The sequence below is a fragment of the Leiobunum rupestre genome, chromosome 3 (assembly GCF_980474605.1).
Source record: "Leiobunum rupestre chromosome 3, qqLeiRupe1.1.hap1, whole genome shotgun sequence".
Lineage (NCBI taxonomy): Eukaryota > Metazoa > Arthropoda > Arachnida > Opiliones > Sclerosomatidae > Leiobunum > Leiobunum rupestre.
Genome location: NC_143386.1, coordinates 62,442,986 through 62,463,625, shown reverse-complemented (window position 1 = coordinate 62,463,625; position 20,640 = coordinate 62,442,986). Strand labels below are relative to the sequence as shown.

The 20,640-nt window shown below is 36.9% G+C and overlaps 1 long non-coding RNA gene and 2 other non-coding genes across 3 annotated transcripts; 1 reads left to right on the top strand and 2 right to left on the bottom strand.

The window, feature by feature from the left end:
• Positions 1-8,350: 8,350 nt before the first annotated feature.
• LOC149954157 (U2 spliceosomal RNA) lies at positions 8,351-8,542 on the top strand. The gene has a single exon (XR_016480157.1). It is a non-coding gene; the product is annotated as a U2 spliceosomal RNA (small nuclear RNA).
• A 7,759-nt stretch (positions 8,543-16,301) lies between these two features.
• LOC149954155 (uncharacterized) lies at positions 16,302-20,350 on the bottom strand. Its single transcript, XR_016480097.1, has 3 exons — positions 20,004-20,350; positions 19,531-19,916; positions 16,302-16,469 (listed from the first exon to the last, which is right to left on the bottom strand). It is a non-coding gene; the product is annotated as an uncharacterized LOC149954155 (long non-coding RNA).
• Positions 17,050-17,241, bottom strand: LOC149954156 (U2 spliceosomal RNA). The gene has a single exon (XR_016480156.1). It is a non-coding gene; the product is annotated as a U2 spliceosomal RNA (small nuclear RNA).
• Positions 20,351-20,640: the final 290 nt, after the last annotated feature.

Genomic DNA, 20,640 nt, shown 5'->3' with positions numbered 1-20,640 from the left:
TGTGTGTTGTTTTTTATTTATCGTCATTTTTTCGGACCCAGCCTATTTAACAAAGTTGCGCTTATAATATGGTTTTTACCCCCGCTCTCGTTAAAATGTTGGAACGCCTCTGGGCATAGTCATTTTTCTCTGCGGACTTTGCCCCCAAACCACTATTCAACAGGGTTACCACAGTAACCCAGAATTTCTAGAAAAGTCAGGGAATTTGAAAATGGCCCCAAAAATAACGTTAAATAAATTTAAAAATTCATATTATGTATATTGCTCGATTTTACCTCAAAAATTGTCAGGGAAATTCAAATTTTTTTTTAAATTGGTCAGGGAAAACTAAGACAAGTCAGGTTAATTGAATGATCGGATTAAATAGCGCAGGAGGGTGGTGGCAAGCAAGCCAACAGCTCCCTACACTTACTAGAATAACAATTGAAAAATAAAAAGTCAGATCACTCCAATGATTATTAGGACACCCTCGTATGATTAAATCATGATTAGATTAAAATGAAATCTGTAGCTTTGGCTGTACAAGGATTAAAAATGATTAAATCATGATTAAATTTTTAATCACAATTATTAGGACACCCTGTAACAAAGTGATCTGCTCCTCGGGAAAACCCGGAAAAGTCGGGGAATTCGTATCTGAAAATATTGTGGCCACCCGGTTCAAACCACCTCCCTTCTTTGCAAGATTCGTAAAAAAAACTCAACCGGACTCCAATACTAAATTTGGAGCCGACACCGTGAGAATCCCCCCACCTTCTCACCTGTACCTGACAGCCCAAACAGTAGCGTGACCATCCACCGTCCATGGTCGACACACCTATAGCCTGGTCTATTGAGGCCACAGGAAATTGATCATTAGATCCGGCTTAGGAGAGACACGTAAATGAGACATCAAAAGCTAGGAAATGAGAAACACGGAATGGCGGTCACGGTAGCAATAGACATTTCCATGAAATAGCCTTCTTTTCACTGTTTTCCCCCACTTTTACAATGCTTTCCCAGCTCTCACACTTAAAGGGGCTCCGAAGTTCGGTGGCAAAATGTTTGTAAAGTCAGTAAAGTGCGAAATTTACGTTTGACTCTGCCCGCCTCTGCCAAGGCCGAGTGAGCGGTTGGGGGGAAGGAAAAGCATGCTCAATTTTCTTTTTTTTTTGCTAATGAGTTCGTCCATAGGCTTGACTGCACTATCTCAAGGTTAAATTCATAATTAAACAACCAAATATTTTCCCAACTTGAAATTTAAAAATAGTTAGTTAAATTTATGAGAAACATTCCTGATACTTATGAAAATGCGTTTTATTTGGCCAAGGGTTGTTTGATTTAAATCAAGCGATTTGTGAAAAGTAGTTCATGTAGTAACTAAGAGCAAACTAAATTACATGTACTAATTATTTTTTGGGATTTTTTTACATTTTAGTTTACATTTCCGCTGCTTGCAAATTATTACTCAAGGGAAATAAGTAATTTATAAATAAAATAAAAAATATCATTTTATTAATTTAAACGATGTTCTTTAAATTGTCCATGAAAATATGCGGGCAGCAATTCAAAAATTCTTAGTAATAGTGAGCTCAAAATTTCTCAAAGCGATAGTAAATAAAATAATTATTAATGGTTTAATGAACGCAAAAATAATAAAGGTTATGTGAATTGTAAAAAAGATAAAGGTAATGTGAATTGTAAAAAAGATAAAGGTAATGTGAATTGTAAAAAAGATAAAGGTAATGTGAATTGTAAAAAAGATAAAGGTAATGTGAATTCTAAAAATCTTAAAGGTATTGTGAATTGTAAAAAAGATAAAGGTAATGTGAATTCTAAAAATCTTAAAGGTATTGTGAATTCGAAAAATATTAAAGGTATTGTGAATTCGAAAAATATTAAAGGTATTTTGAATTTGAAAAATATTAAAGGTATTGTGAATTCGAAAAATATTAAAGGTATTGTGAATTCGAAAAATATTAAAGGTATTGTGAATTCGAAAAATATTAAAGGTATTGTGAATTCAAGAAAAATATGTAAACTCGACCTATTGAAACAAAATCGCGAAACTTAAGTCTCGGAGATACAACTTTCAATTATTTTTATTTTATAACTATTTTAAGCGTCGAGATCCAAACTTTGAACATCATTTGGCAAACGTTTTAAATAATCAAAGAGAACGAACAATATTGGAACCCTATATTCTTTATTTCTTTTTCATCTTTAGACATCGCTCTCGTAATGTAAAATAAATTGGAAATTGGAATCAATTTAAACTGTTTCTAGGTCGTAAATGGAGTCTTAAGTGTAGGAAATAATAAAATAATTTTTAGATCAATTTCATTTCGATGGCTTTTTTATAGCCTCGTCTCTTCTAGACATAAGAGGGAAAAGAAGCTATTATTTTCTATTCTGAAGTTGGCGGTGGTGTTGGTGGCTAACTTCGAAAACACATCCGCGAAACGTCGATTTCTGCTCAACTGCACTCGATAAAAATTTTATTGATGCGTCATTCAGTTGGGCCCTTAAGGGGTTGGAGTGTGCAATAACTGGTGGCTTTACCGGGGAGTCGGGGTCCGGCTCTTTTAACCCATAAGGGTGGGGGCGCACTGGGAGAGGTAAGCCCTGATCAAATGTTCCTATCTCCACCTCCGACTTCGGTCAGGTATGGGCTGGAAACTGAGTTTCGGCTCAAGCTAACGGAGAGGGTCCAAGCAAACTGGCCGCCTCGGAGGACTGCGTTGCCTGCAGCGTTGTTAGATTTTTCTGACCAAATTATTGTACAAAGGATAAAAAACTATAGTACAACAACGGAAATTATGGTACCAATATGAAATAGTATTAATTAGTTTTAATTTAAAGCGTTTGTTGCAAAACATGCGGATAACTGTTCTCGTTGTTCGTTTCTTTGTGGGGAGTGGATGTAGTCAGCTCGACCATAGAAATCGGAATAACTAAATAGAACGATTTTTGAAATTTTGCCGCGCGCGATGATTAGAAAATCCGATTTCTATGGTATTGACTATCAAGTGATCTGGCAACACTTGAACGTGGGCTTAATATTTCGTCGCCCGAAAGCAAAAATTACGTAACTTTAGCTATACCAAGTTTGGTTTTTGTTTTCAGGCGACGACTTTATGTATATAGTTATTAGTTAATAAGAAATTCTTATTATTTTAGTAGTATAAATAATATAAATATAAAAATAGTACCATTATAGTACAAAAGGTTGGAAATATGGTACATTTTGGTACTATATAGTGCGCTCTCAAAATAATAGTACCATTTATAATATGATGCACAATTATGGTATTTGTACCATAATTATAGTACGTATGGCAACGTTGATTGCCTGCTGTGGGGCGGCGGGTCTCCGTATGAGGCGCACTGGTCTTGTTTCCCGGCCTTTTGGGGCAACAACGGGTGTCCGGTGCCAGCTGATGCTGTATATTAGACCGTATTCATAAACTAGCTCAATTTAATACTTATAATGTTGGTAAAATATACTAAAAATTATGTATATAAGTTATGTACTATTCTAATATGCATACACAATATATGCATATACATACATATATATATATATATATATAAATATATATATATGAAAATATCCAAAAGAAACTATTTTATCTCTGTAAAGTATTTTCCAACTTTAAAGGAAATTTTTTTAACTACACAAATTATATCGATTTTCTAAATATCTACAAAACTAATAATACTTCGCATACCAGAATGAAACGCGACTTAAGAGACAGACGAAGGTAGAGACAAACGTAGCCACCCTATAAATCGCTCTCTTGAAAATCTAGCCAGTGACATTACTGGTCAGATGCCTGGCTACCTCTCTCTCTCTCTCTGCGTTTCGACTTTCTCTCCAAAACGAGTATCAGAGATGAGCCCCCGTTGAGCTGTGCCGGGTTACTAGAGCCGCTGTGTGCCCGTCGTTCCCCATAATATTAATAAAACTATTTAATATTAATAAAATTTTAATATTAATAAAATTATTTAATATTAATAAAATTATTTAATATTAATAAAATTATTTAATATTAATAAAATTATTTAATATTAATAAAATTATTTAATATTAATAAAATTATTTAATATTAATACAATTATTTAATATTAATAAAATTATTTAATATTAATACAATTATTTAATATTAATACAATTATTTAATATTAATACAATTATTTAATATTAATACAATTATTTAATATTAATACAATTATTTAATATTAATACAATTATTTAATATTAATACAATTATTTAATATTAATAAAATTATTTAATATTAATAAAATTATTTAATATTAATAAAATTATTCGACGCTTGGCTGACGAAGGACCGCAGTCCGAAAGCTCCCAAACTTTAAATAAATTATGTTTTTAAAAACTCCATGTAGTAGCAGTTCTTTTTAAAATATTTACAAATTTTAAATAATTTACCATGGAACAAAAATTAAATATTTATAATTAATAAAATTATTAACCATGGAACAAAAATTAAATATTTATAACAATAATTAATAAAATTATTTACAATTAATTAAATTATTTAATATTTATAATTAATAAAATTGTTTACAATTAATTAAATTATTTAATATTTATAATTAATAAAATTATTACAATTAATTAAATTATTTAATATTTATAATTAATAAAATTATTTACAATTAATTAAATTATTTACAATTAATAAAATTATTTAATAGTAATAAAATTATTTACAATTAATTAAATTATTTACAATTAATTAAATTATTTACATTTAATTAAATTATTTAATATTAATTGAATTATTTACAATTAATTAAATTATTTAATTTGGTTTTCCCCCTTTCAGCCTCATCCTACATTGAGTGGATGCTAGACTCCCAGTTGAGGGCACAGGCAATGGCCGACGAGCGGGAGGCAAGTAAGAGGGGTAAAATAAAGGCGCGAAAAAGAGTGTATAGTATTTGCCACTGGAATGCGTAAAACAATTTTGTCGAAAATGAGGGGCGTGCCGGCGGAGGCTTTCAATGCGATTTCAAAATCAAAGGAATGATGAGTGATTTTGAACTCGAAAAAAGGTATGATTCCCTTTATATTTAATACTACCTAAATTTGCCAACTATTTAAAACTTCGGAGGGGGGGGATGCTTTTTGAAGCAGGGACTAGGGTTCCATGGAATTTCGGAAAAATGGCGGCAAGATTGCGGCCGCTACGCTACGTGTTGCCGCCATTTTTCCGAAATTTTCCCGCCGAGCACGCGCTAAGCTTCTTACAAGGATGCTGGCGCGTTCATCCCTCCTACTTCGCCTCCCTTCCTATCCTCCTTGCGCGCAGCCTCTATCAACGCTAAACTTTAGAAACCAATAGATGGCGGTCATGTTATTGAAACTGGAAAATTCAGGATTATTCTTCTTCACTAACCCGTTAATCAAATCAGCCCGGTCTCTCATTGGTTGCTAAAAACGCAATGTCTTCCAACGCGAAGTTGGAAAACAGGTGGTTGGAATTTCCCCTTTCGTCACTGACGTCACGAGGGACACTGGGACAGTTCGACAATGGCGCCCTCGGATCGTCTCACCTAGGAGGATGTATAGAGGTCTCACTCAACATATTCGTTTGAATTACCGGGTCGTGTCATTTTACCCTTGAACGTTTCGTAAAATTAATTCAAAGTTCGGTTTAGAGAGTTCCGGTAACAGTAAGACGTCGTTATTAGGAATCTTTTTCAAGTAATCTCTTAAGTCGTCGGTTGCAAATTTTGTTTTGTTTTCGATATCAAAAGGGTTTTAGGCCTTGTACGTTAACGCATCAGCATCCCACCTTTACGCTGAACACCGGAGCTAAATGTCCGCTTCTCCGTGATACAGTGATGGGTTTCGCGTGAAATCTACAGGTGAGTTGAGTTTTTGTTCAGGTACATAGACCGATAGTTCGGTGACGAAAACTACCTTGGTTGGAAACCGTCACTTCGTTATTAAAGGTCCGGCATGACGCCGCGACGTTCCCGCGGAGGTTGTTCTGTACGCCGGCTGGATGAGCCCGCCAACTCCGTCTACCAACGGAGCACCTACGGGGAGAGAAACCGTGTCAAGAAGGGAGCCATCTTTGTTTCCTTCTGGGGTCCCATAGTGTCTAGTGTCTGTTTTGGTCATCCGCCGACTAATGCCATTGCCCAGCCGATAGTTTAGCGATGAAACCGATCATTTTCGCGGACAGCAAGACTTTACCATCGGAGAAAAGAGGAACGGTTGGAAGTGCGGTTTCAGGCAAAATCTTCAGTGATATTCTACTGAGATATGGAATTCAAGAGTCCCGGATTTTGGACTGAAATAAGGTAATTGTTAAAGGTAGGCACGAGGGGCTACCCACCATTCGTAATCGGTGTACGAGCCGGTAGCTTTGACTGTACTAAAGTGATTACATAATCGATTACAGATTTAGCACTACCAAAGGATGTACTCGCTGTAATCGGTGTACAGAGTTTGAGTAAGTGGTTAGCCCCTCGGGTAGGCAATACAGATGTATGTAGAATAGTTATCATCTTTCCGACTTATAGCGGCACTTATGGTCAATTTCAAATGGCTTTTGGCGGGGCAAGCGAGGTGCGGACGTTATTAATTGAAATAGTCCGAATCGAGAAAGGGTGTACGCTAATTGAACCACGGACGTCATTTGGGTGGGACTAAAAAAGTTCACAAATAGACAGAACAAAACATTGTTTTGTTTATTATCCTGAATTATGCAATAACTATTTCGATATAAAATTCATAAAATATTAAAATGGACGCGTTTTTGCCCTTTAAAAAAAGGTTTTCTTTGACCCCTTGGACATTTAAGTTCTGCCCCCTCTTGGAAAATTTTGAAATGACGTCCTTGAATAGTTCTTTCTATAAAGTAACATGGCCTTCTTGTTTTAATGTAGCTCTTACGTCACGGTATTTACCTTTTCCAACACTACGAGCGCGTGCTCGAATCACGAGGAGCTTCCTATTTTCTAACGCTCGCGCAAATCGGGCGTGCGAAGATAATTCTACCAAAGCCAAGTCTTGTGACGTAAGAGCAACATGTTATACTTCTACTTTTAACAAGTTGGATAAGCGTAAAAAATTTATAGAAAGAACTATTGAACATGGTGGGTCGTAAATACACAACAAACACGGCACCCCACACAAGGATACCGTCGAAAGTTGCGCATTTTCGTGTGACTGTCGTTGGTTAGACGCTTTAGCGCCTGCTGCCGTCGGAAGGGGAAAATTTTGATATTGTCTTCCCCCTTTCCGTAAAACACTCAAGAGTCGCGGGTAATGGCGGACGAAGGGCATAAAATGTACAGGTAGGCCAACTTTAAACCAAATTGATGTATTAATTTTTATGAAACGGAATTACTTTTAACTTAAGTATGTAATAATCTTTTGTTTAAAAGAAAAATATTTTCTGTTCTACACCTGATTTTAAAAGACCTTAAACTGAACTCTACCTGAAGAAAAAAAGTTTTTAATTTTATAAATTAATCTTAATTTTATTAAAAATTAATCTTAATTTTATTATAATATACGTCTTGTTCTTAATATCATTGAATGAGAAATAACAAATGTAGTAAATAATTAATAATGTGATACATGAAAAAAATAACCGTAATCTTTTAATTAAACCTTTTTAAATATTGACAAATTTAGGTGTTGCTTGGACTATATGCTCTTTGTAAATACTTGTTATCGTGGTATGCAAAATGCATCAATTTATGTTTGGTTGGGCTGGGTACTCAACCGTTTGAAAACGCTCTGACGCCGAATCTTGTTTCAAATTCAAGGTCGCTATTTTTTTTGTTCTATCTCTGTTTTCTAGACCCCTCTCCTGTGTCTTCCCCCCTCGTTTCTGGCGAAACGGGCGTCATCCTTTGATAAAGTGTAGTAGTACTGGCAGTGCCTCTGTCGGTAGGGGATTTCACTCGCACGCTGTCATCCCCCATTCTGTTTCCCCCGCTACATTGTACATCTACCATTTCTCCCTGCCTTTGCCCTCGCCGACATGTAGCCGTTTGAATGTATATTCCCTTTTATCCACGGGAGTTTTTCCACTATATTTCTCGCTATTTTATCGATTGAAGCAGGATCTGGGGGTACTAAGGAATTGGTATTGTTATTTATTTCTCAACCCTATTTTAACTAATTACGACTAATTTGAGGATTGGCAGGTACTTTATTTTTGAGCAGTCTCTCGAAGGTTTCCCATCCCCGGGGTCCGAAGACCGCGGTATGGTCGCCGCACCCGTTCCCCATCGTGTGCCGGACTGCGGGGCGGCGACTTTGATCGTGTCTCTTTGGCGGCGCCGGTATTTTCGAAATCGCCGGCCCCTTTGGAGGTTATCGCTTCTCGGCCTTTTGGCTAAGATCAAAGTGTAGTATCTGTTCTTATCAGCTTAATATCTGATACGGGTCCCATCGGGGCCCAAGATATTAAACTTATTTTTGAACGGCGGCGGAGAGTTCGGGGCTTGCTCCACCTCCGCCACGGGTTGGCCTGGTATTGCAGTACCTCCAGGATCGGCCCACTTCCCTAAATAAATCCAAAATCAAACACACTTCTTACTTAGAAAATACTTTTATTAATGTGATTATAGGGTAATGAAGCCCCTTTTATTAACATATTAGCGTCCTATGACCTTAAAAAATGGTACTATTTCCAGTTTCGTTTTAAGCTAAATATTTCCCGAATTGAGCTTGTCTTTGTAGTGTTTAAATAAAACAGAATTAGATGTATTTTGTAGTTTTGTAATAAAAATTATCAAGTATTTATTAACTTCCTATTATAAAAAGATACAGTACCCAAATTTCCACAACCGAATAACAGTAAAAATTCAATTTCAAATTTTCTCCAAATCACTAATATAATTCAATTAATAAAATTATAATAAATACAATTAAAAAGTTTATTCGACACCAACTTTGTACTCTAAATTTGCCAGTTTCAATAACACTACCGCCATCTATCGATTTCAAATATCTAGAACTGAAGAGGCAGCGCGTTCCAATCGCGATAAAATAAAAGTTCGTGTCAAAACTATTGAAGTTGGCTGCACTAGTGTATTTGAAAATACATTTACATTATTGAAAAAATAGTAACGCAAAACTACAATTTGATCACAAAACTTTATTTAGAATGACTAATCGTAGATGTCGCTAGCTCCACCGAAACGAGCGGATATTTACGAATTTCTGGGATGATGCGGGGTCCGTGGGTAAAGTCATAGCCTGGAGGAGAGAAGTATTCTCAAACGAAACCGACTTTTTGTAAGTTTGTAACTGCGAAATTTACCATATCGTAAGAAGATTTGTATACATATATAAGAAATTAAAATAAATATACGAAATCTAATCCTCGAGTTGTTTTAAATTTTAAATAATCAAATATAATAACAGCAACGTTAAAAATTAAATTTGTTATTAATCTTGATAGTTAAAAATTGCCTTTTCTGGGCCGCCAAAATTCCGATAAAGCTTTTCCATTTAATCCAAAGGTTGATTAAAAATTTGATTAGCTACTATAGTAAAACCAAGAAACTGTAAATGACGTCACATTTAAATCATTTTTAACATAATTTATTAGTAATGTCGCTGTAATATCTTCACACTGGGCGGACAGTTAACTGGTTGGACAATTACAGGCCTGATACTGAGTCACTTTTCTCACTTAAAATTAGTGTTCGGAATTGTTTATTCATTATCCACAAATTTTCCGATTTATTTAAAAAACGTTGGTAAAAAGAATATAATTTTAACTTATTTAATTATGTTTTTTACGCAACCATGCATTTATTTGAATAAAAGTGGTATTTATTTAAATAATTGTTTGTTTTATTTAAATAATAGGCTTATTCACTTTCGATTATTTAAATATTTTACAATTTTTATTCAACTATTGGTTATTTAAATAAATATTATTTAAATATCGCCGAGCTTATTTTATTCATGGATAAAAATTAATCGACTGCCGAACACTACTTAAAATCACTTTTTTAAAAATTGTCACTAAAAGTCACTTTTCCAAAATTAGTTACTATTTATCACTTTTTTCGAATTTTCTTTACCATTGAACGTTAGAAAACTGTCTTACAACCCTTTTTTTACAAATAATAAAACTCCATTCGCTTTTAATTTTTTTAATAAGCGGTTGAAAAAAGCTATTAGTGACAAAAACTGTGTAGAAGTGGAAATAGCCTAAGTGATATAACTTCCTATGGTTATATAGTTATTATTTTGGTTGTGTAACTAGTCAAAAAACGCTATAAAACAGTATTTTTTTTACCACTTTTGGTAAATTTTCAGTCACTTATTTAAACTTTTTAGTCACTAAACTCACTAAATCCTACTGTGTAAGTGACTATCAGGCCTGCAATTATCAAAACGACAAAAATGCTTAGACTCTTCGATAGCGCCGGTCAACGGAAACACCCCATCGCCCGGAGGGGACCATTTCGCCAGCGGGGCCCCACGAGCGCCTGCGCCCGGCTTCCGAAACTTACCCTACCCGAAAAGAGACGTATTTTCTGAGACGGTCGTTAGCAGTGTTGGACTGGAACAAAAACGTTGGGAAATTACGAAAACAGTTACAATCTGAGGGCAAAAACTGCTACTACGCAAATAAAACTTTCGAATTCGTTCAAAGATTATTGGAAACCATTCTTTTGTCTAAAGGCGTATCTTTTAAAATATAATTAAAATTTAATTGTTCGAAAATAAAAAATTGATATCTTTGAATTTGAACACATTGAGTAAAGCCCAGTTCACACTATACAATTAATTGGGCCACTTAATTGAAACCAACTATTTGTTAGCAAGAAAATTGTACAGTGTGAACAGAAAAAGTTGGAACAATGGTTACAATTTTTCGGTTCACACTATTCAATTTAATGAATATAGTTAATATAATATCTTATATAAAAAAAGGAATATGAAATACAGGATAATAAGTAAAATTCCAATAATAAAATAGATAGGTTCAATGGTTCATGTTTATTTTAGAACTAAGAATATAAAATTATCGCACTATGTTACAATCTAGACTCGCCCTTTCTTTTTCCGATTTCACTCCTTGCGAAATACGGGGTGAAAATCTTAACCTGCCCAGCATATGGCTGCGCTAACAAGTTATCATGTTATTTGTACACGTATTGCTATATCCTTTGCGACAAGTTAATTTTGTAGCGCAGTTAACGCGAAAGAGCGCGGGAGAGATAAGCCGATAATTGGCGAGATGAATAGAGGGGTCAGAAGGGGTAGCCACATACCCGCCTGAACCCTTTTTTCCAGATTCAAAGTGAAACTAGGCCTTTAACATTTATTGGTTTTCGTTTTTCAGGTTCATGGACTCAACAGTGTGTGTCAGAATTTATAGCCCGGTGCACCTAGTAACAGAGACCATACCACCGGAGGTCTATCACCAGCGTCCACCTAGCCCGGACAGGTGACAAAACCAGCGTGGGTAGCAGAACCCTACTACTGATGGTCGCACCTTTGACGCCAGCCACTCAACCCAGCAGAAGGTGCAGCAACGGGGTGACCATTTCCCACTTCCCACGCAGCAGTGGGATTAAGAGCGGATGCTATAGTAACTCCAGCCGACACCCCACCTACGTGGGTAAAGAGTCAAACCCTTTGGAGAGAGCTCCTAAAGGGGAACGACGAGCGCACAGCAGTCCAAGTAACCCGGCACAGTTGGCACCGGAGATCCAAAAGGCCGGGAAATAGGACCGCCGTGCCCTCATACGGAGACCCACCGCCCCACAGCAGGCTACCCAATCCTCCGAGGCGGCCAGCTTGCCTGGACCCTCTCCGTTAGCTTGGGTGAGGGTTCGGCCAAGGAAAATATAGAGAAGGATGCAAAATTGCGAGACGAGCTACTACCTGGCTCGTGATTGTAGTCACCCCAGTGGCGTAGCCGGGTGGGGGCATGCCCCCCCCCCCGAAACGTATGGTCGTACGTACGAATATTTTTATTTTTTTACATTTTTTTCAATGGTGTGTCCCCCCCCCCCCGAAACAAAATCCTGGCTACGCTACTGAGTCACCCCCAACGGGTGGATGGGGTGGGTTGAAATTGGGGGCCGCAACCTGGTAAATCGCTAGCTGTTTCCATCTAGAGAAAAAATTCGGAACTCGCTTTAAGGATAATCCTTGGCGTCGCCAGTGTGGAGAGAGGGCGCACAGTATTGAGTCTACCAGGATCAGACCCCACTTCATTGCCCCTTCTCTCATGTATGAGTAAAACGTTACGGGTGGGGAGCAAGAAACGCGAGTAATTTAGCATCCTTCTCTATATTATCTTTGGTTCGGTGAGGAGTTTTGGCGGGGAAAGCACTCGCTTCGCGTGCACCTTTTTTCTGATAAAGCAGGATACACGAAGAAGAAAAAGTGATTGAACGACACTACAGCAATCGTAAAAATCCCATTGGACTACAGTCAGGGACGTCATTTCTGGATTTTTCAGGAGGGGCCAGAACTTGATTTAATTACAACTTACAAGAAATTACGTCTTTTATTTTCTACAGTCTGCAGCTCTAGGTACTACCAAAAATGCTGCAGTTTTGGTTACAGTTTCCTCATACAGCTCAGTCCTACTAAATACGCAACAATATGTCGAAAACTTCCCAGTTTAAAATTTAAAAAAAAATCGATGTTTCGACCATCGCGTGTTTAGTCACTGAAGCTGCATAGTGTAAATGGATATCGCCCAACTACTTAAGAATGAAATAAATAATAGCATTCAAGCGAAAACAATGTATACAAGAAATTAAGCAAGACCTTTCTAATGTAGTTATATGAAAATTTTTCGTGACCTTTTTGGCTCACAAAAATGCCGGGGAGCAATGCCCCTGCCCTATTCTAATGACGTCCCTGACTACAGTCCATGCTTTATATGCCGTCGTCATGTATTTCGCTGTAGCAAATATAGTTACGACGTTGTACTAACGAATACTAGTTGTTATTTAGGGCTCGTGTGAACTACATTAATAAACTAGCATTGAGACGGTTAAACCATGGACTAATTAATGTATACATTAATTAGTCCATGGTTAAACCGTTTTTAGCAGCTAGTTTAAAATGTACTATCGAATCGCTTTCGCAGTCGTGTGACCGTGGCTAAGGAGTCCCAAAAGAAACGTATCCTAGCTCTAAACGACTAATTTCGCGGCAGTGTCCGTAAGTCGCCATGTTCACAAACAGTTTATTAAAATATAAAATACGTGTCCGAAAACGCCTGGGAGTGAATCTAGAATATCACCAAATAACAATTATTTTTTTAGCATGTTACCGATAACTATACTTTTTTATTTGTATTTTACATCCTTATCTTTTTATCGATTTTCTCTTGTTCTAGTTTAGAATCTTATTTTGGTGGATTTTAGGAAATTTTGTGCACTTGCAATGTTAAGGCTTGCGCCGTTTTTTTTTCCAGATTTTTGGCGCCCTTTCAGTTGTCAGGTCGGGCGCACGCCTATGTCCAAAAGGCCGGGAAACAGGACCACCGTGCCCTCATACGGAGGCCCGCCGCCCCACAGCAGGCTACCCAATCCGCCGAGGCGGCCAGTTTGCCTGGACCCTCTCCGTTAGCTTGAGCCGAAACTCAGTTTCCAGCCCATACCTGACCGAAGTCGGAGGTGGAGATAGGACCATTTGATCAGAGCTAACATCTCCAAGTGCGCCACCGTCCTTACGGGTTACAAGAGCCACCAGTTATTGCACACTCCAAGCCCTTAAAGGGAATATAACCTTCAAAGCAATCCTTATGGAAGACCCCTTCAATTTTTCAGATTGCCCTGTACAGTGGCGCCAAGGGGCTGTTCACAAATTACGTAACGCAGAAAAACCACATTTTAGACTCCCCCCTCCCCCTCGTAACAGAAAGTAACAAATGGAAAGACCCCTCTTCTCAAATTACGTAACAAATATCGACCCCCCCCTTATATTATTATAGTACGTAACAACTAATATGCTGGTAATAAAGTACAATAAGATCAGGTACTAAATTTTATTGTTTGTAATTTAAACTTGAAATGACAACTGTTTTTTTATGCAACACTTTATTGTGGTGTCTTATCGGGGAACGCTTTTCCGTAAGCAGATATGAGGGACGTAAATAGAGCGCTTTTGTCCATTTTTAACAATGAAAAATCAATCTAAACTGAGGAAAAAATTTAAACTTTAAAATTCACGTGGTAGATCCAGACTAATCGTTCTCGCACTTTTGTCCATCCCGAGCGGGGGAAAATAGGCGAAACTGTAGATCAAGGTCATATGAAATTCTTTTAAACGTGAGTAAACCAATGAAAATGCTTATGTTTTTAATAATTACGACTGTTTCTGAAAGTTATGAAAATTTTATTCTACGATAGTAAAAATAAGATGTGTTACGTAACATTTTAGTGAACCCTACCCCCCCCCCCCCACGTAACAATTAGTCACGCTTGCACAAACCCCCTCTTCCCCCTACCGCTTTACGTAATTTGTGAACAGCCCCCAAACGTTTTTAAAGCCAAAGGCAAGAGCGGCCAGAGCTGCAAACGTTGGTGTTCCACACCAAATACCCGAGGTTATATTCCCTTTAATGGCCTCTAAAAGATACAAAGTGCTTTTAAATCTTCCGGTTTTAATTATTTTAGATTATTCGTGTGATATTGCATTATCGTTACAGTATGGACAAAAGTAAATGAACCAAAGTTATCAGACTGCTTATAAAGTTACATTTTGACCTCGAATTTGAAATTTTACGCGCTCCTAGGCCGAAATAAAAACGTTTTTGTTTTTACGAAACCATTTTTTATACAATTTATCGCGTCAAAAGACGGGGATGGAAATTAGCTTTTATTTGACTCGATTTTCTCATCATTTTCATAAGGAAAACGCCCTCCGATTCTGAGCGCTATTTCGATAACTTCGGTTCATTTACTTCTGGTATGCCCAAATCTATCTTTTAAAATTGCGACTACAAGTTTCTATGGTCGTAAGAACTTTCGGATTCGTACAAATTTCCTTCCCGTTCTGCCGCTTTATCCTCTATATACGAGATAAGTCGCTACCGACTTGGCCCTCAACCACCAAATGTATGTACAAAAGTAAATAAACAAATTGAATTGAATAATGAAATTTGTTTACCTTCTTCCGACGGGGTAGTCACTCGTAAATATTTTGTATACCTGATTTCGAATTTTCGTAAAATATTCGGTGATTAACAGTGATTTCTCATAATTTTTCAGTGATTTTCGGTGATGATTTTAAAGACCGAGACCAGAGCGAATTTCCACCCCTCTTATCCTGTACTTAATTTTTTTGACGAGTGACAACTGATTGCCATCTCTGACAACTTAAGTGACAGCTCTGACAGCTTGAGTGACCGCCTGGACAATTCCATATATTGTAGCTTACCTCTTTTTTTGATGCTCATTGTATATATTCTATTCAAAAACAGTCAAAGCCGTCGGTCAAGCTGTCGACGCTGTCACTCAATTTTGTGGGGTCTAAATTCGCGCACGAGAAAATGCTCCCCTCCGGGCGACGGGGTGTTTCCGTTGACCGCCGCTATCGAACCAATATCGCGCTTGTCTGAGCATTTTTGGCGTTTTGATAATAGTTCTTTTTATAAAATAACCCTGGCCATCTTGTTGAAATGTTGCCTCCCCGCTTCAGCTGTGGATCCGTTTTCTCTCCCACTAAAGAGTTTATGAACTCATTCTTAGGCATTGGCTGAACTATTCCAGGGCAACATTTCAACAAGTTGGGCAAGCGTAATGACATTTTATAAAATCAACTATTGCAGGCCTGATACTCACTTACACCTAGGAGCAACAAACACAAGGAGAACGCAGCTAGCCTAACGAAGGGTTGTGTACGAATTTCATTGGACGAGCGTCACGAGCCTTTACGCTGAAAGTTTTACGGGCGGGGGGGAAGACAATTTCCGTATTTTCCCCTTCCGACGGCAGCAGGCGCTAAAGCGTCTAGCCAATGAAAAATGTACGCAAGAAAATCCACGACTTTTGACGGGTTGCGTTCTCCTTGTGTGGGGTGTTGTGTTTGTTGCTCCTAGCTTACACAGTAGGATTTAGTGAGTTTAGTGACTAAAAAGTTTAAATAAGTGACTGAAAATTTACCAAAAGTGGTAAAAAAAATACTGTTTTATTGCGTTTTTTGACTAGTTACACAACCAAAGTAATAACTATATAACCATGTAGGAAGTTATATCACTTAGGCTATTTAAAACAACTCGAGGATTAGATTTCGTATATTTATTTTAATTTCTTATACATGCATACAAATCTTCTTACGATATGGTAAATTTCACAGTTACAAACTTACAAAAAGTCGGTTTCGTTTGAGAATACTTCTCTCCTCCAGGCTATGACTTTACCCAGGGACCCCGCTTCATCCCAGAAATTCGTAAATATCCGCTCGTTTCGGTGGAGCTAGCGACATCTACGATTAGTCATTCTAAATAAAGTTTTGTGATCAAATTGTAGTTTTGCGTTACTATTTTTTCAATAATGTAAATGTATTTTCAAATACACTAGTGCAGCCAACTTCAATAGTTTTGACACGAACTTTTATTTTATCGCGATTGGAACGCGCTGCCTCTTCAGTTCTAGATATTTGAAATCGATAGATGGCGGTAGTGTTATTGAAACTGGCAAATTTAGAGTACAAAGTTGGTGTCGAATAAACTTTTTAATTGTATTTATTATAATTTTATTAATTGAATTATATTAGTGATTTGGAGAAAATTTGAAATTGAATTTTTACTGTTATTCGGTTGTAGAAATTTGGGTACTGTATCTTTTTATAACAGGAAGTTAATAAATACTTGATAATTTTTATTACAAAACACATCTAATTATGTTTTATTTAAACACTACAAAGACAAGCTCAGTTCGAGAAATATTTAGCTTAAAACGAAACTGGAAATAGTACCATTTTTTAACGGTCAAAGGGCTCTAATATGTTAATTACTCTTACATTTATAAAAGTATTTTATTTTCTAAGTAAGAAATGTGTTTGATTTTGGATTTATTTAGGGAAGTGGGCCGATCCTGGAGGTACTGCAATACCAGGCCAACCCGTGGCGGAGGTGGAGCAAGCCCCGAACTCTCCGCCGCCGTTCAAAAATAAGTTTAATATCTTGGGCCCCGATGGGACCCGTATCAGATATTAAGCTGATAAGAACAGATACTACACTTTGATCTTAGCCAAAAGGCCGAGAAGCGATAACCTCCAAAGGGGCCGGCGAATTCCAAAATACCGGCGCCGCCAAAGAGACACGATCAAAGTCGCCGCCCCGCAGTCCGGCACACAATGGGGAACGGGTGCGGCGACCATACCGCGGTCTTCGGACCCCGGGGATGGGAAACCTTCGAGAGACTGCTCAAAAATAAAGTACCTGCCAATCCTCAAATTAGTCGTAATTAGTTAAAATAGGGTTGAGAAATAAATAACAATACCAATTCCTTAGTACCCCCAGATCCTGCTTCAATCGATAAAATAGCGAGAAATATAGTGGAAAACTCCCGTGGATAAAAGGGAATATACATTCAAACGGCTACATGTCGGCGAGGGCAAAGGCAGGGAGAAATGGTAAATGTACAATGTAGCGGGGGAAACAGAATGGGGGATGACAGCGTGCGAGTGAAATCCCCTACCGACAGAGGCACTGCCAGTACTACTACACTTTATCAAAGGATGACGCCCGTTTCGCCAGAAACGAGGGGGGAAGACACAGGAGAGGGGTCTAGAAAAACGAGATAGAACGGAAAAATAGCGACCTTGAAATTGAAACAAGATTCGGCGTCAAAGCGTTTTCAAACGGTTGAGTACCCAGCCCAACCAAACATAAATTGATGCATTTTGCATACCACGATAACAAGTATTTACAAAGAGCATATAGTCCAAGCAACACCTAAATTTGTCAATATTTAAAAAGGTTTAATTAAAAGATTACGGTTATTATTTTTCACATATAATATTATTTATTAAGCTTTTATTTTAAATTCAATAAAGATATTAAGAACAAGACGTATATTTGAAATTTGTATTAAAAATTAAGACTAATTTTTAATGAAATTTAAGACTAATTTTTAATGAAATTAAGACTAATTTTTAATAAAATTCAGATTAATTTTTAATAAAATTCAGATTAATTTTTAATAAAATTCAGATTAATTTTTAATAAAATTCAGATTAATTTTTAGTAAAAATTTTAATAAAATTCAGATTAATTTTTAGTAAAAATTTTAATAAAATTCAGATTAATTTTTAGTAAAAATTTTAATAAAATTCAGATTAATTTTTAGTAAAAATTTTAATAAAATTCAGATTAATTTTTAATAAAATTCAGATTAATTTTTAGTAAAAATTTTAATAAAATTAAGATTAATTTTTAGTAAAAATTTTAATAAAATTAAGATTAATTTTTAATAAAATTAAGATTAATTTTTAGTAAAAATTTTAATAAAATTAAGATTAATTTTTAATAAAATTCAGATTAATTTTTAGTAAAAATTTTAATAAAATTAAGATTAATTTTTAATAAAATTCAGATTAATTTTTAGTAAAAATTTTAATAAAATTAAGATTAATTTTTAATAAAATTAAAAACGTTTTTTTTCTTCAGGTAGTCTTCAGTTTAAGGTCTTTTAAAATCAGGCATAGAACAGAAAATATTTTTCTTTTAAACAAAAGATTATTACATACTTAAGTTAAAAGTTAATTCCGTTTCATAAAAATTAATACAGCATCAATTTGGTTTAAAATTGGTCTACCTGTACACTTTATGCCCCTCGTCCGCCATTACCCGCGACCGAGGGGTCGGACATTTGTCCAAATCGCGTACAAATTTTGGAAAAAAATCCACAAATCCAAAATCCAAGAATTTCGCTTCCATAGACTTTGTATAACAAATCCACAATAAAAAATCCTGGATTTCTAAAAAATCCAAAATCCCGTACACAAAATAGGCAAATGTCCGACCCTCGCCCGCGACACTAGATAGTCTCTAGGTGGTGAGGTTAGACTCCGGTCAGAGATCGTAAAATCGCTAACGCTTAGCTCCGGTCTTTGGGAGGTAGAAATGTTGAATTAGGGTTGAAAAGGGGAGAAACCATAACAGGGATGCACCCACAAAATTATAAATTCAAGGACGTCATTTCAAGATTTTTCAGGAGGGGGCAGAACTTGAATGTCCGGGGGTCTGGGAAAACCAGTTTTTTTAAAGGGCAAAAACGCGTCCAATTTAATATTTTTAGAATTTTAAATCGAAATAGCTATTGCATAATTCAGGATAATAAACAGAACCATGTTTTGTTCTGTATTTGTGAACTTTTAAGCCCCACCCAAATGACGTCCGTGGTTCAATTAACGTACACCCTTTCTCGATTCGGGCTATTTCAATTAATAACGTCCGCACCTCGCTTGCCCCGCCAAAAGCCATTTGAAATTGACCATAAGTGCCGCTATAAGTCGGAAAGATGATAACTATTCTACATATATCTGTATTGCCTACCTTATTGCAGTCCAAACTCCGGTACTCTTGAATTCCATTTTTCAGTAGAATACCACTGAAGATTTTGCCTAAAACAGCACCGGGATGTTTAACTTAAATACTTCCAACAGTTCCTCTTTTCTCCGATGGTAAAGTGTTGCTGTCCGCGAAAATGATCGGTTTCATCGCTAAACTATCGGCTGGGCAATGGCATTAGTCGGCGGATGACCAAAACAGACACTAGACACTATGGGACCCCAGAAGGAAACAAAGATGGCTCCCTTCTTGACACGGTTTCTCTCCCGTCTCGTTAGGCGTAGGTGCTCCGTTGGTAGACGGAGTTGGCGGGCTCATCCAGCCGGCGTACACAACAACCTCCGCGGGAACGTCGCGGCGTCATGCCGGACCTTTAATAACGAAGTGACGGTTTCCAACCAAGGTAGTTTTCGTCAGCGAACTATCGGTCTATGTACCTGAACAAAAGCTCAGCTTACCTGTAGATTTCACGCGAAACCCATCACTGTATCACGGAGAAGCGGACATTTAGCTCCGGTGTTCAGCGTAAAGGTGGGATGCTGATGCGTTAACCCACAAGGCCTAAGAACCTCTTGATAACGAAAACAAAACAAAATTTGCAACCGACGACTTAAGAGATTACTTGAAAAAGATTCCTAATTACGACGTCTTACTGTTACCGGAACTCTCTAAACCGAACTTTGAATTAATTTTACGAAACGTTCAAGAGTCAAAATAATGACACGATCTCGTTATTTTCGTTAATTCTGTCGAATATGTTGAATGAGACGATCCGAGGGCGCCATTGTCGAACTGTCCCTCGTGACGTCAGTGACGAAAGGGGAAATTCCAACCACCTGTTTTCGAACTTCGTCAATCGCCGCATCGCGTTGGAAGACATTACGTTTTTGGCAACCAATGAGAGACCGGGCTGATTTGATTGACGAGTTATTGAAGAAGCATAATCCTGAATTTTCCAGTTTCAATAACATGGCCGCCATCTATTGGTTTGAAAAGTTTAGCGTTGATAGAGGCTGCGCGTTCTTCAAATCATGGACCAATTCCACGGAACCCTAGTCCCAGCTTCCACAAGCATCAGCCACTCGACCCCCCCCC